The 20,490-nt window shown below is 41.8% G+C and overlaps 1 pseudogene; it reads left to right on the top strand.

Annotated features, from left to right (window-relative positions):
* LOC114497070 lies at positions 1–712 on the top strand (annotated as a pseudogene).
* The last annotated feature ends 19,778 nt before the right edge of the window (positions 713–20,490 follow it).

Below are 20,490 nucleotides of genomic sequence, written 5' to 3' on the forward strand. Positions count from 1 at the left end.
GGCTTCATGAGTCTTCTTCCTGACCTGCTTCTTTTGGTTGATATTTGTGTCTTGGAGCTGCTAATAGCAAGATGTCTTCAGGAAATGCTGAAACTGGGCACCCTGCCTCCAACTTCAAAGCCATAGCTGTTATGCCAGATGGTCAGTTCAAAGGTATCAGCCTCTCTGACTACAGAGGAAAATATATGCTGGTGTTCTTCTACCCTCTTCAGTTTACCTTTGTGTGCTCCATGGAGATCATTGCTTTCAGTGACAGGGCAGAAGAATATAAGAAACTCAACTGACAACTGATCAGGGCTTTCATGGATTTTCATTTTGGTCACCTGGCATTCATGGATCAACACACCCAGGAAACAAGGAGGACTGGTACCCAGGAACATTCCCTTGATGTCAGACCCCAAGCACACCATTGCTCAGGACTATGGGGTCTTAAAGGCTAATGAAGGCATCTCATTCACAGGCTTCTTTATCATTGATAAAAAAAGGTTTCCTTCCCCAGATCACCATAAATGACCTTCCTGTTGGCCCCTGTGTGGATGAGACTCTGAGAATAGTTCAGGCTTTCCAGTACATTGACAAACAAGGGCAAATGTGCCCAGCTGGTTGGAAACCTGGCAGTGATACCATCAAGCCTGGTGTCCAGAAGAACAAACGATAGTTCTCCAAGCAGAGGTCAGCACAGGATCATTACATGGTCACGGCGGCAGTGTAGAGCCTTCAGAACAAAACCTCTCTTTTCCTACTGTCATGCTTTAAACCCAAGACCTCAGATTTGGGCCGGATGTGTTCTGGGACAGGACAAGACTTTCCTGGTGGGTGTGGAGAGGCCAGCCTTTCTTTTTCTGGAGGAAATGGCCTGAAGTAATGTAGCAGGCCAACTGCCTTGTACAATAGTGGGACAACACCTTTTATTTCATGTAGTTTCTATTCAAATTGAACTGATACTTGAATTTGAATGGTTGAAAGGATATACTTTCAGATAATTTCACCCAGCCCACAATTTTATAGACTTTACTCTTTCTAACATTTCTCAAATCTGAAGAATTGAGCTATTAATGGAAAAAAGGTCTTTTATTTTATCAGGAACTGAGACGAGAACTACCTTCCATACCCAACAGATCTATTTTGGAGAAAAGAAGTGTTCCCATTGCTTTTCTGCCAGTAGCTTCTGTTAAAATGGTAGTCCCGGTGCCTGTGTAAAGCAGGTCTCTTTCAGTGGAAAGCAGAGTAAGTGGAGTGGCCACTCGGCAACATGATTCCCTTTTCTCTCTCCTAGACCACTTGCTGAAGATAATGTAAGAAATATAGTGACCACAGCAAAAAATGCAGGTGTTTTTTTCTCTGCTTCTTGCTAAATGGTCTGAAGCTTCTCACTAATAGCACGTGGACTTGGTTCTCACCATAGACTTTCCAAGATGCCTCTAATCCAGCAAAGGCAAATGCCAACAACAGATCATTTTGTAGCTCATGGAAAGTGGCTCCAGGCAAGGCACAGGCAGAAAATGCTCTTGGCCTGCACTGGAGCCTTTCCCAAGAGGCCCCAGAGCCAACACAATTGGTGGCCGACTTCGGGTCACACCAGAGCACCATCCAATTAAGTTCACAATTCACACACCCAAAGAATGACTTTGCCAGGCACCAGGCTCTGCTAAAGCAAAGTACCTTCCATTGGGTCAGCTGCCACAAAACAGCTTCTCAGCTATAGTCATAGTCAGTCTTCATGGCCAGTGAGTCTGAAAGTCACTTTTGCTCAGTGACATGCCAACAGCAATCAAGGGTCAACAAGAGGGTACCCACAACCCACACAAGGGACACCCCTGGAGTACTTGGCCCAGGTCAATTGGGAGATTGCACCATGAGGTCACACAGGACACCTACTGCATAAGGACACTCTGCCAAGACTAGGATATAGCACTTCCTCCTATTACAAAGACACAAAAACAGCCAAAATGAGGAGACAAAGAAATACCTTTGAAATGAAAGAACAGGAGAAAACCCCAGGAAAAAAAAAAAACCTAAATGAAATGGAGGCAAACAATGTACCATACAGAGGTCAAAACACCAGTTATAAAGTTGCTCAATGAACTTAAGAGAAGAATAAATTAACTCAGTGAGAGCCTCAACAGAGAGATAGAAATTTTTTAATAAACAAAAATGAAGACTACAATAACTGAAATGAAAAATACATGAGATGAAATCAGCAGCATATTAGATGAAGCAGGAGATCAAATTAGCAATTTGACAGACAAGGTAGTAGAAAATGCCCAAATGCAACAGCAAAAGGTAAAAATGATTTTTAAAAATGAGTATAGTGTATAGGACATTTGAGAAAACGTGAAGTATACTAAATTTGCATCATACTAGAAGGAAGAGACAGAGCAAGGATTGAAAAGCTGCCTGAAGAAATAATGACTAAAAACTTCCCTAACCTGGTGAAGGAAAGAGACATACACATCCAGGAGTCAGAGAGAGTCCCAAACAAGATGAACCCAAAGAGGCCCTCACCAAGACACATCAAAATTAAAACACCAAAGGTTAAAAACGAAAAGAGAATCTTAACGGCAAAAAGAGAAAAGCAGTTAGTTACCTACAAGGGAGCTCTCATCATACCTTCAGCTGATTTCTAAACAGAAACTTTACAGGTCCAAAGGGACTGATGCAAAATATTCAAAGTGATGAAAAGCCAGGACCCACAACCAAAGTTTCTCTATCCAGTCAGGCTACCATTTAGAATTAAAGGGCAGATTAAGAGCTTCCCAGACAAGAAAAATGCAAAGGGATTCATCAGCACCAAACCAGTGATACAAGAAATGTTAAAACTTCTGGTCAAAATGGCAGCATAGGTAAACATGGCTCACTCCTCACACAACCACATTAAACTTACAACTAAATTACAGAATAATCACCACTTAGGACTGACAGTAATCGAGTTGAGTGGAAGTCTGACAGCTATGGAATTAAAGGATCCACATCCATCCAGACTGGTAGGAAGTGCGTAGAGGTGGGATGGGCTGGCCCTACATCCATGGGTGATGGATAAAAATTTGGGAGGATATCTTGTGACAAAGGCATCCTAGCCCCACACCAGGGCCCCCAGCCCATGGTTATAGTGCCCACACTTCCCCACATAACTCCCCACAACTTCTGGTTGCAAAGCCATTGGGGATTGAGTTGGTAGAAAAAACTGCTGGAGTCCTACTCAGTTCCTCTTAAAGAATCCCTGTGTGGACTTACTCAGACTCACTTTTCTCTGACTTCTAGCCCCTGGGTAGCAGCTTGAAAGGCACCAGTGGCACACAGGGATGAACTGAAGTGCCTGGCAGCAAGGCAAAAGCTAAAAAACAGCTCTCTAGCCGTGGCTGGCGTAGCTCAGTTCATTGAGCACAGGCTGGGAACCAAAGTGTCACAGGTTCGATTCCTAGTCAGGGTACATGCCTGGGTTGCAGGCCATGACCCCCAGCAGCCGCACATTGATGTTTCTCTCTCTCTCTCTTTCTCCCTCCCTTCCCTCTCTAAACATAAATAAATAAAATCTTTAAAAAAAGATATTCCAAAACACCAGATTCACATAATTTAAAAAACAAACAAAGAAAAAAAACAACAACAACAGCTTTCTCCCAGACAGAAAGCTGGACAGAGGCTATTGTCCTTTTTCTGAGCCCTCCCCTGATAGAGTCACTGAGCTGGCAAGCTGGATCCATCTCTGAAACCCCATCAACTGGGTTAACACTGCTTGTCCCACCCTGGAGATTCCTTGAGGCTCTATCCCACCCAAGTCACAGCTGTTAACTGTGGCTTTCCCACATGAATGACTGGCTTTGGCTCATGCTTTGCAACTTCCTGAGTCCTTTCAAAGAAGCAACAGCCAGCCATTGCAAAAAAAAATTTCTCACTGAAAAAGGCAAATACATATAAAAGCAGTGGATTGATCAACTAACTATAAAGCTATTACAAAGGTAAAAGGCAAAACTAGAAAAAATCTGTGTCATTACTACAATAAACTAATGGATACAAACACACATGCACAAAAGAAGTAAAAAATAATACTAAAAATGTAAATGTGGAGGGAGGGAGTGGAGAAAAGGTAGTGATTTTTGAACATGTTTGAACTTAAGCAATCATCAGCTTAAAATATGCTATTACAAACTCTGTTTGGTGTATATAAAGCACATGCTAACCACAAAGCAAAAATCTACAGATGCTATATGAGAAATAAAGGAATCCAAACACCGTGTACAGAAAGATATCAATATATAAGAGTGGAGAGCAGGAGAAAAAGAAAACAACAGAGGCTACAAAAACAATCAGAAAACAATTAATAAAAAAAATACCACATATTTATCAATAATTAGTTTAAATGTAAATGAAATCAATGTTACAATCAAAAGACATAGGATCACTGAATGGATAAGAAAACAAGACCCACACACATGATGCCTATGTGAGATCGACCTCAGACCAAAGGGATGAAGAAGATATCTGAAGAAATCCAAAACATTAACTCCAAAAGATACATTCATCTGTAAGTTCATTGCAACATTATTTACAACAGCCCACATATACAAGCAACCTAAGTATCCATCAGTAGATGAATGAATAAACAAGATATGGTACAGGTATACAATAGAAATGTACTTTGCCATAGAAAATTAATGCTAACATTTGAGACAATGTGGAGGGACCTAGAGGGTGTTGTGCTGAGTGAATCTGAAAAAATAGAGAAAGAAATGAACAAACAAAACAGAGATAAACTCATTGATACAGAGAACAAATTGATGGTTTCCAGGTGGGAGGAGGAGCCAGGTGGGAGGTGAAGAGATTAGGAAATACAAACTGGCAGTCACAAAATAGTCAGGGGGATGTAAAGTACAGCACAGGGAATGTAGTCATAACATTGTGATAGCTGTGTGCACTGTCAGGTGGGTGCTGGGCTTCCTGGGGGTACAGAAATCTCTGTACACTGGGATGTACACCTGAAACTAATGTAATAGTAAATGTCAACTGGTATTAAATATAAATTAATTACAATTTAAAAAGGAAATAACTGGTAAGATGTTATAATTTAGTGAATTTGATCAATAAAACTAATTTATGTTGGATAGATGTGGGTAACAAATTTGAATTATAAAGTAAATCTCCAGGATTAGAACCCATTAAAGGCATCATATTTTTTTCTTGTATTTTCATCCTAAACTGTATGGGGTGTGGTATCTCTTCAAGGTGGTGATTTCACCTCCTTTGGATATATACCATAAGTGAACTTGCTACATTTATTCTATTTTTACTATTTTTATGATGAAGATTCTATTTTTATAGGACAATTCAATTTTGAGTATTTTGAGAAACCTCTGTACCGCTCTCGCAACAGTGGTACCATCTATATTCCCACCAGCAAAGCACCGGATTTCCCTTTTTTCCACATCCACAATGGCACCTGTTACCTCTTTATTTTTGTTTTGTTTTGTTTTGTTTTGTTTTGTTTTTCAGGGTGCTGGGATTTGTTACTCATTTTAACAGGTGTCAGGTGATTTCTCATTGTGATTTCTTATTTGCATTTCCCTGACTATTACTGATGCTGAACATATTGTCATAAACCTGTTAGCATTCTGAAGTCTTCTTCAGAAAAGTGTCTATTCAAGTCCTGTGCCCATTTTTCAATCAGCTTGCTTTGTTGTTGTTGTTGTCGTTGTTTGTTTGTTTTGGAGAGGTGTTTGTTTCTTTTATGCTATTGAGTTGTATGGATTTCTTACAGCTTTGGGGTATTAATTCTTTATCAGGCATATGTTTTGCATTTTGTTGATTTTTTAAATTCAGAATCTTTTTAGTTTGATGTAGTGCCACTCGTTGATTTTTCTCGTATTGCCTGTGCTTTTGGTGTCATACCCAAAAATTCATTTCCAAGAAGGCTGTCAAGGAGCTTTTTCTGCAAGAGCCAAGCCTAGAGGAGTGGGAAGAGCTAACAGGGTGTCCCACTAGGGGGCGCGCGTGGCCCACTCTTCCGCCTGCTGAGCTGGTCTGTGGTGGCCAGTCTACCTTCTTCCTCTACAGGGCTACCTTCTACCTCCTCAGAAGTCAGTGCTTAAAAACAAACAAGCAGCATCTTATTTTGTATTTCTTATTTGAAAAACAACACATAGAAATATGAGAAAATACCAGAAACCACAAGGAAAGAAAACAAAAATTATCCCCAGTCTCAGAACACTGGGATTCATCCCTAAGCAATTAAGTATGGAAGGAGCCGGCTTTTCTTTTTGTAATTAAGCTAACAGCTGACATTCAATTTCTTCTTTTGGGGAGGAGCTCTTTTTCATATTCATTTCCATTTCTTTTTCTCTGTCTTTTCTTTGAGAAAAATAAACTCACACATTTTCAGTGTTCAGCGTGGAAGGACATCTTGCCCTAGGAAGAGATGCAGTGTGGGGGCGGGGCGTCCTCCCACAAAAGGGCTTCAACACGCCTCCTGTCTCTTTGCAGCACAGTCTCAAGCTCAGGTTCAGTACACGTGTTTAATGAACGCGAGACTTTGAGTGAATGGGCAGCCACGCAGGAAGTAACTGTTGGGACTCTTCCCTCCCCTCCCCCCGTCGCCATCAGGCTTCTCCCATTCTGGTGAAGCAGCACCCTAAGCTGACAGTTAAATCTGCTCCCGCACTGCTTGGAAGAGCCCTGACGGAGGCAGCAGTCCTGACTCCTCCCTCCAGGTAACTGGACTTACATAGATTCTTTGTTACTTTTTAAAAAAATTTATTTATTTATCTGTTCAGGGGAAGGGAAGAGAAAGAGGGGGAGAAACATCAATGTGTGATTGCCTCTAGTGCACCCCCTACTGGGAACCTAGCCTTCAACCCAGGTTGTGCCCTGACTGTGAATGGAACCAGGGACACCTTGCTCCCCAGGCTGGCACTCAGTTCACTGAGCCACAACATCCAGGCCAGATTCTTTCCATGTATGACACTCGATGGGTTTTGCCAAGGGTATATGGATTGGCCATGCTTCTGTTTTCTGCAGCAGAAAGTGAGTGTTGGGAGGCATGCAGGCAATGGGGAAAGGAGAGAGGGAAGCTGAAGTTTTCCATGGACATGCTTTGATATACTTTATTATTTTGACTTCAGGTAGGTAGACACTTTAAAAGATCTCATTTCAATTCTGAAAGTATTACCTCTAGAAGAAAACTGTGAGGACAAAAACCTATGTCTGGCCTTTTTGAATTTGAATGGTTCAAAGGATATTCTTGCAGATGATTTCACCCAGTCCACAATTTTGTAGACTTTACTGTTTCTAGCATTTCTGATATCTGAAGAATTGAGCTATTAACAGGAAAATAGCCTTTTATTTTATTGGGAACTGAGATGAGAACTACCTTCAATCCCCAACAAATCTATTTGGAGAAAAGAAGTGTTCCCATTGCTTTTTTGCCAGTAGCTTCTGTTAAAATGGGAGTCCTGATGCCTGTGTAAAGCAGGTCTCTTTCAGTGGCAAGTAGAGTCAGTGGAATGGCCACTGAGCAACATGATTCCCTTTTCTCTCCTAGACCACTTGCTGAAGATAATGTAGTAAATATAGTGACCACAGAGAAAATTTCAGCTGTTTTCAAACAGTTCAACACAAGTGGCCTTTTCCCAATTGATTTGCTCTCCCTTCCACCTCCTTACTCTAACAGAATTTTAATTGGCCAAGATGTTCAAGACCAAGTCAACTGCATGGCTAATATACACTCAACAAAATAAACATGGAAACTAACCTTAAGAATAAAGAAATTAATGACATCTTCAAAAATGTACATGCTTTCAGCTGCCTCAGTTATTAGAATCTTGTCACTAGAGGGCCCCTGAAGGTCACCTGAGAAATGTACACCATCCAGTGACTGTGGCAGATATCACAAATTGATGGCAGAATTTTTCCCACTCTGCAGACATGACCTGAGAACCCTTCTTATCCAACCATTCCACTTCTCCACTTTCGTATATTAAAGTCAGTGATCAAGGTGGAACCTCTTTTCTCCTCCTGGCTTAGTGGGACTACCCACTGTTGAAGGCAGTTCCCCTTATAAGGGAAGGCCTGTGGTGGATAACTCAAGGCTTCCCATCTCTGCTTCTGACTTTTCTCTCTAGCTCTAAACAGTGAGATGTAACATGAAGCTCAGCCTAATTAGATGCTCCCTGGTCCATAAATGAAGCCTTCATTGTTCTTGTATGACTATGCAAATGGTTGGGAGTCTCCAGCATTGCTACCAGCCCAACAACATTCCAGCATTCTCCAATGAGCATCCAAAAGTCTCTGCAGCAAAGACTTCTGAACCCTCGTGCCTGGTAGAATGTTATGTGGTCACCTCTTCACTGAAGTCCTCACAGCACCCGACACCTTGTAATCAACCCTAGCAGGTGTTTTGCCACCAAGCTTTCTTATGTGGTTGGTGCTTTTTGCTTTCTGTTTAAGAAACCGTGTCTACCCCAATTCACCCACACTTCTTTAAAGTATTAACAAAGACCCTAAGAAAACATCTCTGATGACTACTAACACTTTTGACATCCAGGAACGAGGTCTGCTAAGAAAAATACTGTAGAGTGGGGAGCTGCAAGAAGCCTGCTAAGGTGAGGCGGAAGCCACAATTTGTAGGACTTGATTAAAAAATTAGTCAAAATATTTAGCCAGTGTATAGACAGAGATGGCATGTTTGGGATATTTAATGAGATGTTCCTGAGTGGTAGGGAGCCTACAGTAAGAATATGAATGGGAAGTTACAAAGGGTAGAGTGAATACCATTAGGGACCAGATCCTCAAGATGCTCTGTGAACATGAAGGACTTATTGGGCCAGAGCAAGGATACACAAACTACAGCTCATCGACTCAATACAGTCCGCCACCTGCTTTGGTCAAGTTTTACTGGAACACGTACTGTCATTGGAGCTACAACAGCAGATCTGAGTAGCTGAGACAGAGACCATGTTGCCAACGATGCTAAAAATAGTTCTTATCCGACCCTTCAGAAAGTGTACAGTCCCTGCTAGAGAACAGCATTATGGCCAAGATTCACATTCCCTGGATCCTGGAGATGCTCCAGACTGACGGAACTGATGGAGATGGGGTGCCAAGGACCCCTGGACATGAGTGCAGATGCCCACTGGACAATCTTGGGGTGTTTTGAAATGTTTCAGTGTTGCCTGTGAGATGTAATTTAATAAAACAATAGCAAGCATCTAGAATAGAGCAAAGGATTATCTCTGGTTGCACATTCTGTTGTAAGATTATTTGCACACTTACTGCTTTCAATTGTTTCTGTTAGAGAAGAGAGAAAACTCACCTTTTAGTGCCCAAATGAGAATGGAACCCGATATATAGATGCCATCACTGTCGGCCATTGGGGATAAGTAGAGAAATAGACAGGTGAACTTGAGCAAGAGGACCAGTGATATGATATGTTGCTGATGCCTGAGTGCAGGCAGACTTTTGTGCCGGCCCCTCCTAAGCTGGGGCATGTGCACATCTCTGCTCTGCTCAGCCCTGAAAGCAGGGGGCAAGTTAAAAAGAGAGATCTCTGCATTGGACAGCTGAGAAACTAGGGAAGATCATGCATATTTTTATAGCATCTTGATTAAAAAATAAGGGATTTTATTGAAAACTATTTTTGACTGAGATCTGTCCCTTGGTATGGTAGATATTATATTCTTTGACTCATAAAGTAATATTCTTTGTTGCTGTTGAAATCCAGCAACATAAAAGGCTTTTGCCCTGATGCCTGGACCGTGACAAGAGACCGAGGATCAGAGGGCGACTGGGGCTCCCCGAAGGAACTGGCATTTCCACGTCGGATGGGAGGAAGGTGCCTTGCCTGGGGACAGGCTTTCTGGGAGCTTTCTTCCTCTCAGAGCACACACAGAGTTGCAGAATGACTTACGTTGTTGGTGCTGCTCTTATTACTAGAAGAGGCTTCAGGTGCTATTTCTGTCATCACCCCAGAAATCAAGAATGCATTTTATTCTTCAACATCTTCTTCTGATGGAAAGGCATTCAGTCAGAGGGAGACACTGCCCAAAGTGTCACACAACAGTGGCATCCAGTTGTAAACTGCGGGGGCTTGGGAATGTGTCAACTTGCTTCGACTGAACCATGTTTCCCAGAATTTTTGTCTTTGTGTGATTCCAGTCAAGGTGAGCCAGGAGACATTTCTGCATGTGATTTGGAGGGTGGAAAAGAAGCCCTCATTCTGCTTTTTATGCTTGGGAATGGCAGGGTGGGTGTTTTTGTAGTTTGTAGCTCCCTGTTGCTTATCTCCTGGCTCCACACTGTGGTGTACAGGGCCCAACACCCCAGACCCCGACCCTCCCACAGGGTCTCTGAATCCCACGAAGCTTAGCTCCATGGTGAAGAGCACCAGCTTCTCCTGTGGGACCCCCACATCATCCAGGGTGGAGGCAGTAAGAACTGGCTTGGATTCCAGTCCACCTTTTTGGGGGTGCATGCAGCCAACTGAGGTCCTGCTGTCCCTGCTGTCCCCACATCACACCCATCTTCCCTTCTCTACTGCCTGCTGTGGACTTTCAGCTCCTGCATCACACAGGAAGGCGGGAGCCTCACAGACACTGCTTAGCCAGCTCCTGCCATTGCATAAAGTCAAATTCCTGTGAGAAATACATACTCATATGCATACCCTGCAGCGGTTCTTCTTCTCTCACTCAACCCTAACGCATGATTAAAGATACTTCATGAAACTGGGAACTAGGAAGTTAGTGATCTAGTTTCATTTCTGCCAGTTCTGGTTCTGTCACTTGGTGAAAATTATTTCACCCTTTAGGCCTCAGTGTCTTTCAAGTACAGGAGTGTTACCGAGTGACCAACTTAAATCCCATTCCAGCCCACTTAGGGCTACCAAGTGACTTGATGACTCTGTGCCAAAGTATAGCAGGCCCTTGATAAGTAGCTCTCTCGCTGTGATGTATGGAGACTATATCATAAAACATGGGGGCTGAACAGAGCCCAGACAAGGTAGGGTGAGGAGAGTAAGGCGCCTAGGGCACATCATTCAAGGAGACACCCACTCTCATGGCCAGGCAAGTGCAGGGTCAGCATTCATACCATCCTGAGAGCAAGGGTCTTCTTCAATATTACACCCCAGGTGCCTCACTCCCCTCACTCTGGTCTTCTGTCTGGTTCTGGAGCCAGACACAGGGGTTTGAAGCAAAGATCCACCACTTGCTAGTGTGTAGTCTTATGCAAGTTACTTAATCCCCTGGAGTCTGTTTCCTGGTCTCTAAGACGGATATAATCACAAAATATATCATAGAGCTGTGCCAGGAACTAAAACACCACAGTATACACAAAAGAGCTAAAGCAGTTCTTGGCACACAGCTAAGGATCAGTTAATGTTAGCTATCTTTATTTTTATTTGTGTTATATTCCAATATTAGAGGCATAGAACCATGTCTGCCATGTGGTTGAAATTCAATAAATATTGATTGAGTGAATTACTGAATGAATGAAGAGGATAGATGATAGACAGATGAACAAGATACTTATTCTGCGTTCAGCACCCCTGAATTTCCCCTGAGCTCTTCAGAAAAATGCCAACAAAATAAAGGAAACAATCGCTGAAATATTATTGATGATTATTTTTAAATGGAGGAAACTCTTTAAAACGACCACAATTCACAACTTGGTTTAGGGATATGACTGGGTTGGCAGCAGTGAGGTGCCTTCATTCATTCATTCATTCATTCTCCAAGTAAAGAAAGCACAAATTGCAGTTTGAATTTCCCTAGTGTCTTTTACTCTGTGGTTGTTTTTACCCAAATAACAACCACCTTCCCACTCTTTTTTGTGGGAACGTGCTCCCCCAATTTTTGTTTTGCCTTTGTTTATTTATTCATAAGTGTTCTAGCCTCAGCTGTATTAGAAATGAAACTTAGCCCTGGCGTAGCTCAGTGGATTGAGTGCGGGCTGGGAACCAAAGTGTCCCAGGTTCGATTCCCAGCTAGGGTACATTCCCGGGTTGCAGGCCATAACCCCCAGCAACCGCACATTGATGTGTGTGTGTGTGTATCTCTCTCCCTCTCTCTCTCCCCCATCCCTAAAAATAAATAAATAAAATCTTTAAAAAAAATGGTTATCTGAAAAAAAAATGAAATGAAACTTGAAAATACACAGTGCTGTGTAAATGTGACGAAAATGAGATGGCATGCTGTTGTGTGGAAACTCTGTCGTACAACCCTGCCTTCTTCTTTCCCTCTCCCTCTCTCTGATCAGAAAAAGTGCTTTGTGGGAATCAGGCTTAGGGCCAAGAGTCTGAGTGAGGTGACAGCAGTGTGGCAACGGGAGAAAGAACAATTCTCACTCAGATAACGTACTGAGTTTCTTTCCTGGGAAGTATAAAGAGGGTGGTTTCGTTTTCTCAGTTCTGACTTCATATCTGTGCTGAAGAAAAGGAACAGCTGACAGTGATCTCCTTACTAAAACTTTTGACAAACATGCGATGTCATGGCTGGACTGACTCCAAAAGCTAGAGTCCAGACAGGACTAGACTAGCTGGGGCATGAACCACCCTGCCCAGAAGCCCCCAGCCAGTCTTGTGAGATAAGTCTCTCTGTGCCACAGTGCCAGGGCGCTGTGGGCAATGTTATCCTGTAACTACCCTTAGCAATAGCTTACCCTTTGTCAGGCGCTATCCTTAGGGCTTATCTTGGCTTATCCCATGGAATTCTTACAATAACCAGATGGGGTAGGAAGCAGAGGCAAGAGGTTAAGTAACTTTTCCAAAGCTACTCAACTGGGAAACCTGCCCTACTTTACTTCAGAGCTAGAGGACGTGACAATTAAAATGGTTAGTTTGGAATATTAGCCAAAAAAATGACAAAGACAGACTCCAAGTTGTGCTTGATGCTTTAGAAAAGCAAGAAATCTCATAATATATGATTAAATTGTAAAAAGTATAAAGTCTTAAGTTCAGGTTAAGCACACAGAACATATATTACTGATACATACATTCATATATATTATACAGAATATGTAATGGAATATTATATGATAAAATATTTTATTTTTACTTATATAAAAACATATTCATAATAAATAATGTGTAATATATTGGTATGTTTTATTACATTTATGTGATATTTAAGTATTATTATAATATATGTACATATAAATATTATCACTTTATAATATAACATCAACTTTACATATTAAATAAAATATCTTTTTAAATAATATCTAAATTACTTAAATAATAAGTGTGTCATCATAAATGGAAGATAGTATAAAGACACATACACACATGTATCACGGGATCATGGAGAACAGCAGAGATTTTTGTCAACCTCTGCTTTACTGCAGCTCACATAAAATATACTTGAGAGAGTGACTTCTGTGAAAGATCAGTTATGATCAAGAACATGATATGCCCCCGGAAAAATAGCTGCCCCTTGGCTACATTAATACAGGCAAGGTAGACCAAAACAAGGTCATCAGATTCTGTGTGAGGTGATGAGTCCATCTGAGACTCCAGTGCGCATGGATGAACCCCTCCCTGCCTCTCCCACCACCTTCTCTGTCCTTTTCTATGATATGCACCCCACCTTCTTCCCTCCCTCTGAGCTTCATGAGTTTAATCTCCAATGAGTTTAGTCCAAAAGGGACTATTCTCTAGAGGCGGATGGAGGAAGAGTGATGAGGAGGCCCTGCTCAGCAGTGAGGATGGGGGCAAGTTCTAGAGAAACACCCAAGATTGCCTTTCTACCTCAGAGGCAGGTGGAGGAAACAGGGCAAGGTGGGAGTGGAGGAGACTTCCATGTTCAGGAAGGATTTCAGGAACCAAGGGCCTGCCCCAACCTTGACTCCGAGAACAGGGCTTCTAGCCAAACCACAAGAAGCGATAGAGACAACCAATGGAGAAATGCATCCGTTTCCTGAGAAAGGGCTTTGAGCTGAATCTTGACAAATAAAAGGATGCGCCAAGAGAGTACAGATGTCATTAATAGAGACCTTTCAGCAAACCTCACAACTATAAGAATACATTACAGTGCAGGCAAATTTTAACACAGAACAAGAAATCTAGAAAAAGCTCTGAATTACTCATAAGGGTTTATGAATTCTCACCAAAAATTGCCTACCTGCTTCACCAGACCTAAAACTACTCTGGGGGGGAATAAAACAAATTTAAAATGTAAAAGCTTATGAATCAAATGGGAAAGAACAAATTGCACAGACTCTAAGGAGATATCCTAGAAATTCCTTTTTTAAATATAATGTCTTTATTTTTATTTTTTCTTCCAGTTTTACTGAGATATAACTAACATACAATACTGTTTAAGGTGTATACCATAATGACTTCACATATATACATACTGTGTAATACTGTGAAATATTTACTATAATAAGTGTAGTTAACATCCATCACTTCATATAGTTACAAATACAATTGTTTTCCCTTGTGATGAGAAGCTTTTAGGATCTTCTTTCTTAGCAACTTTCAAATACAACACACCACGTTAACTGTAATCACCATGGTGTGCCTTACATCCCCAGCACTCATTTATCTCATAACTTCCAGTTCCCCTGCACCCCTGGTGCTGGCGACCACAGATCTGATCTCTATTTCCATGAGTTTGGACTCTTTTTGATTTCACATATAGATGAGATCAGATATTATTTGTCTGTTTCTGTCTGACTTATTTCATTTAACTTTAATGCCCTCAAGTTCCATCCACATTTTCACCAATAACAGTATTTCCTTTTGTGACTGAACAATATTCCATTGTATACATAGGCCACAAAATTGCAGCCTTTTAATGAACAATATCAAAATTTTATCATCAGAATATCATCAAAATTTTAATGAACAACAAAGAAAATTGCCTAGATCAATTTTCTTTATTGTTCATTCATCCATCAGTGGACACTTAGGTGGATTTTGTGTCTGAGCCCCTGTAAATAATGGTGCAACAAACATGGGGGCATAGATATCTCTTCAACATAGTGGTTTCCTCTCCTTCAGGGGCATATGCAGAAGTGGAATGGCTGGACCATCTGGTAGTTCCACTTTTCATTTTTTGAGGAAGCTCCATACTGTCTTCCATAATAACTCTACCAATTTACATTCCCACCAACAGTGTATAAGTGAACTCCTGAAGTTCAAATCCAGAGAGGCCTTCTTCTTAGGCCCGCAACTAAACAAATGGGGTTCTAGAGTCAGTCTGACCTGGATTTGTCTCCTCGAGCATAGTTTAAGCTCTCTGCGTCTTCTCTTATTCCTACGAAAAATGCCGTCTCTCACTTGGGTGTCCAATGAAATAAATTAGGCCAGTCCTATAAGTCCTTGAGAAAAGATTCTCAATCATCATTAGCTAGTGTTGTTACCAGTGACAGCAGCTCCCCTGAAGCTACAGAGGTCCAGGGGCCATTTAGATTTCTAGTTCTCTAAGTGCCACATTTGTGGTCCTCCCTTTTGGAAAGTTTCCTCTGCCTTGAACTTCCTTCCACAGGCTTTCTCCAAAACATTTTGTCCCAGTTGAGTTCTCAGGGAGAAAAGTCAAAGTCAAAGGGCTTCTTGCTAGAATCTCCTTTCTCCCAGCAGGAAACCAAAGTATCTGAAAGTTAGCTGTGCTTGCCTAGATCAATGTCCATGTCCTATGTGCAAGCGCACATCGAGGTACCCTTGCTCCTTGTCCTCGGGAGTCTGCTGCGGCTGCGGTCAGCTCAGGCTGATTCTCAGCAGCAACCAGCCTCTGCCAGACACTGCAGGAAGGACAGCTGCACTGCAGCCCGTGGCCAACGACCATGAGCTAAATGGTTTTCATCTTGCATTGATCGCTTGAAATTGTGCCTAGTGTCTTTGTAAATCTTAAAGCAGGCTTTTTTTGAGGGCTAGGTTTCAGTACCTGCTTCCATATTTAACATACTTTAATCTAGATGGTAAGTATTTCAGGCGTTCTAAAGTCCCTAGCACTTCCGGGCTCACACAGCCTCTCCCTAACAGAAACCTTTAGAAATCCTAGCCCGGAAGTGGCCAAGGCTGGAGTACAAAGGAACTAGAAGAAAGGGCACCAGAGGCTTTGGGGAGGGGGAGGGGAGAATTTATTTCCTTCTGCTGCTGGAAAATTTTCATCAGTTCAGGATGCAAACCAGGCAGAAATGTTCTTACAGGCTTTTATTTTTCTGTTTTTCATTTGAAAGGAAAAGTCGGGAGTTTGGGGTTATTTAATTATGATTTTAAATGGAAGGTATCTCTATCAGAACCCCATAGTGGCTGTTTTTAGTTAAAAATGCATTTAGCTAATTATTTCCCTAGGAGCCACAGTTAGGGATGAAACGAGAACCCACATCTCTGAGGTGCCCCCGAACCTCCAGAGAAGCTGGGTTTGGTTAGTCCCTGTGCCCACACTAGCTTTCCTGCTTTGTTTTTCATCCTGAGTGAACTGTAGACAACGAAAGAGCACACATACAACACCCACAAAACTACAATTATGAGGGACATTTGTAAGGACAAAAACACTATGAGCACACTTAAAAACCTTGGAAAAATATCAGCTAATACAAGGGGGAAATTCAGATAGCCTAGTATATATAACCAAGCAGAAATAAAACATTTTAACATTTATAAAACAAATTTGGGAGAACTTTTTTTAAGTTGAGAGTATATATTACATATATCGTTTCATCTTGTCTTTTGGCATTATATTGTGGGAATTTCCCATTATTAACATTCTTTTATATTGTGAATATCGAAGGCTTCATAATAATGTTGCAAAGTATGGATGTATCACAATTTCCTTACCTTCCTTCTTTCCCTGCACTTTCCTCCCACCCTCCTCCCTTCCTCTCCCCATTCCTTCTTGCTCTTCTCCCTCATTTCCTCTTTCTGTCCTTCCTGAGTTCTTTCCCTTCTTCCTGCTTTCCTTTCTTATTTCTTCTTTTATAGTTTAACCAAATGTACACATTCACACTATTGAAATAGTCTGCAAGGCAGGAGAAATAGCAGTCCCCTACTGTATTTCCCACCTCCCAGAGGTAACCATACATAATTCTTTTAGTGATTCTTATGTTATTCATTCTGTACTAAATTATGTTTATATTGTAAATTCCTGATTTTAAAAAAACTGTTTAGGCATTATCCAACACAGAACTGCCTCCCCCAACACACACATACACGACTCCTCTGCCACATCCTTCCATCCCCGTATGGCAGTCACTGTGATTAGATTAATATTCAGTGATTAGGTTATTGCAACCACATAAATGCTGTTCACAACTGAGCCATGTCTTGTTTACAATGACTTCAATGCCTGCTCAGACCTTGCCTGCTTCTAGGGCGTGACAGGTCAGGATGATGAGGAGGAGCATGACTTCCAGAATGAATTCAGTAAGGATCTCCCTGCAGGGAGAAACACGCGCTCCATCTGCAGAAGGGCAACTTTCAGCATTACCAGAGGCTGTGCGATGACACTGCCATCGGCCTCTACCAGACGGCCTTGACCATCAACAGGACCTTGACTGAGAAGACAACACTGATCATTAACCTAAGAAGAATCGGCAGTAAACGACAACCTGAAAATGCCTCAGACGCCATGGGTTGACAACCCCCTAGATTCATTCATGAGCAGAATAGAAAAGCGCAGCCTACAGCTGATAGCTCTGAGAGGTCTGGGATGCTGCTGGACAGCCCAGTCACAGCTTCTGACTGATTTGACCCCTATGCCTCCCTGTCAAGGAAGGTCAGCAAGGAAATGGTGGGGCAGTTGGGGCCCACCACCCAGGAGAGCAGAAAGCCCTAGAAAGCATCTGCAGCCTCTCTCTGGGTTTCAGAGAGAGGAGAGGGAGAGGAGCGAGAGGAAAGCCAGGGTGGGGGAATCCTCGTTTGGTGGTCACCAAGGGGAGGGGAACAGGGAGGCAGAGAAGCCCCAACTTGAAAGAGCTGGGGCCAAATGGCTAGGTTTTTCATTTTGCTATCTTTTTTTTCCAGGCTTCAATATTTTTCTCATCCAGATCTGGAAATTACTTTTCCTCTGTCATATAGATATTTTAACAAAATTCCTTTCAGGGAAAGCACTTACTTTGGGACTTCATAATTCTGGTTTCTCAGTTTGCATCACCCAGACTCCCATCCATGGTCCGCAGTGCCTCTCTGTGGCCTGGCGCACCACAGACACTCAGCACTGTGGGGTGAACGAGTGACCAGAATGCCACTGACACTGGTCCTCTTTCCTCGCTCCTAACACTCCAAAATACATTCCGTGTAAGCCAGAGTTTTACATGTTTAAACAATAGACATCATAAAATTAATACAACGTTCTTGAGAGAATTGTTTTAGTCATGGGATCTGGAATTTGTACATATGAAGTCACAAAAGGTGTGAGACATTAATAAGTTTAGCTACACTAAAACATATAGTGCATAGAAGAGATACGTTTAGAATGTCCAAAAATAAATGACAAACTCAAAAACACAATTTCAACACATTACTGGTAAAGATTCATTTAAACATATGAAATGATGGTCAATGTCGCTCCTGTTAAGAGCAAATAAAGCAAACCAACACCAAAAGGAAGACGGTCTCAGGTGAACAAAGAAAACACCTTTCCTAAGAGTGCATACCCATCTTTGCCTCAGAGATTGCACTCTTATTAATTTATTCTGTATTTCCATATGTGTGCAAGGGCAGACATGTGGGTATTTATGATCTTTGTTTATAATAACAAAGGACTGAAACAGTGTCCCTCATTAAGGGACTCATTAATTCATTTTTAATATTTCATATATGGAATAGTACGCAGCTATGTAAAAAAAGAGGCTATTTTAAATATAAAAATATAAAACACTATCTCTGAAATATTTTAAAAATGAAAGTGCAGGCCCTGACCAGTGTGGCTCAGTTGGCTGGGCATCATCCCCACAAAGCGAGGTCAACGGTTCAATTCCTGGTCTGGGAACATTCCTGGGTTGCAGGTTCAGTCTCCAGTCAGGAAGCTTACAAGAGGCAATCGATTTACATTTCTCTCTCACATCGATGTTTCTCTCTTTCTCCCTCTCCCTCCCTCTAAAAATGAATAAAAATTTTAAAAGTAAATAACAAATAAAAGTGCAGAAGAGTGTTTACAGCATGCTAATGTTGTTCAAAGGAAGGAAGGAAAGAGGAAGGAGAAAGAAAAAAGTAAACGCTTGTCACAAGTCTGTGTAGAGTAGTTGGGAAAGGAGATGTTCACCTGGGGTAGCCTCTGGGCAGGGAACTGTGCCTAACCAACTAGACTCTCTTTCTGGGTCTTTCCCCATGCCTCATCTCTTCTACCACTGCCCACTTGCCCAATCCCCCCAAACATTTACAAAATGCCTCTTAACTCTTGTCACCAATCCATAATTGTATTCATCAAAACTGATTTTTAAAATGTTACCACCTCCTGCCGTTTGTTCCATCGGTTAGGGAATTTACTTGTTATGCAACAAACTGTTCTTGGGCTCCCAATAGGTGTTAATTAATGTGAAAAATGGGAGTATAACCCAGGTGAAAGGCACACGTGTTTTAACAGCTCACTCTGCAATATCGCGCTTCTGTTGACAACACAGACACCCTTCCGTTGTGCCATTTCCCAGTAATGGCTTCCTCCATTCCCCACGCTTTTTAGTTTTGGAGGGCTTTCCTCTGTCCTTAGATATGTGGAAGTTGAATCTTGTAATCGGATTGGAAATTCAGAAAGGTGGGGACCAGAGGTTTTATTTCATAGTGATACTTAACCTTGTCTGACATTGAGGGGCAATTTTAGCCTTAGTTGCTTGGCTTTGCCTAAGTTTGGGGGTCTCTGCCTGCAGCCCTTTAGTAAGTACACAAAAGGAGTCTGGCTGGAAACTGGAAAGTATTCTAGAAGCTTTACTTCCAGAGACCTTGGTGAGGCAGCTGATGAGGGATGAGGAAATAAATATTCCTACCACTAATTTAAAAAAAGAAAATCAGGAATTTACATACATGCAGAGAACACTTAATCTACACATTTGCTGACTAGCCTCACTACCCCTGTTCCTTTATGCTTCCTTGTACATCCCTCTTTTACCTACCAATGCCTCTATGATCATTTACTCTTAAAACTCCTTTTATTCTCAGGATGTAACATTGGCAAATATTTGAGGCATTCCTTGGGGGCATTAAAGTTTTGAATAAATGTTCTCCTAAGGGATACTATCGACCAAAGTTCTATATGAATTCAGTCTTAGAGAAAGTGTTGTTCATTGTGGGTTTTCCTGCCCAGGGCAGGGAGAAAGCTATACTTCTCCACAATCCTCTACCCTTTTATTAGCATACACAGCTAAGCCTACCCCAGCTGGGATCCTTACTTTTAGGGCTCACTCAAGAGCTACAAGTTCTAATTCTATTTACAAGTTCTATTCTTTTTATAGAAATGTTTGTTAAATGTGCAAGGAATGCTGACCTTCCCTCTGATGCACTGCAGGGGGGGAGGGGAATCTGTGGGCTGGTTCTTCTTCAAGATTCATTTCTCCTAAGAGCCCTGCCTA

The sequence above is a fragment of the Phyllostomus discolor genome, chromosome 5, assembly GCF_004126475.2.
Source record: "Phyllostomus discolor isolate MPI-MPIP mPhyDis1 chromosome 5, mPhyDis1.pri.v3, whole genome shotgun sequence".
Lineage (NCBI taxonomy): Eukaryota > Metazoa > Chordata > Mammalia > Chiroptera > Phyllostomidae > Phyllostomus > Phyllostomus discolor.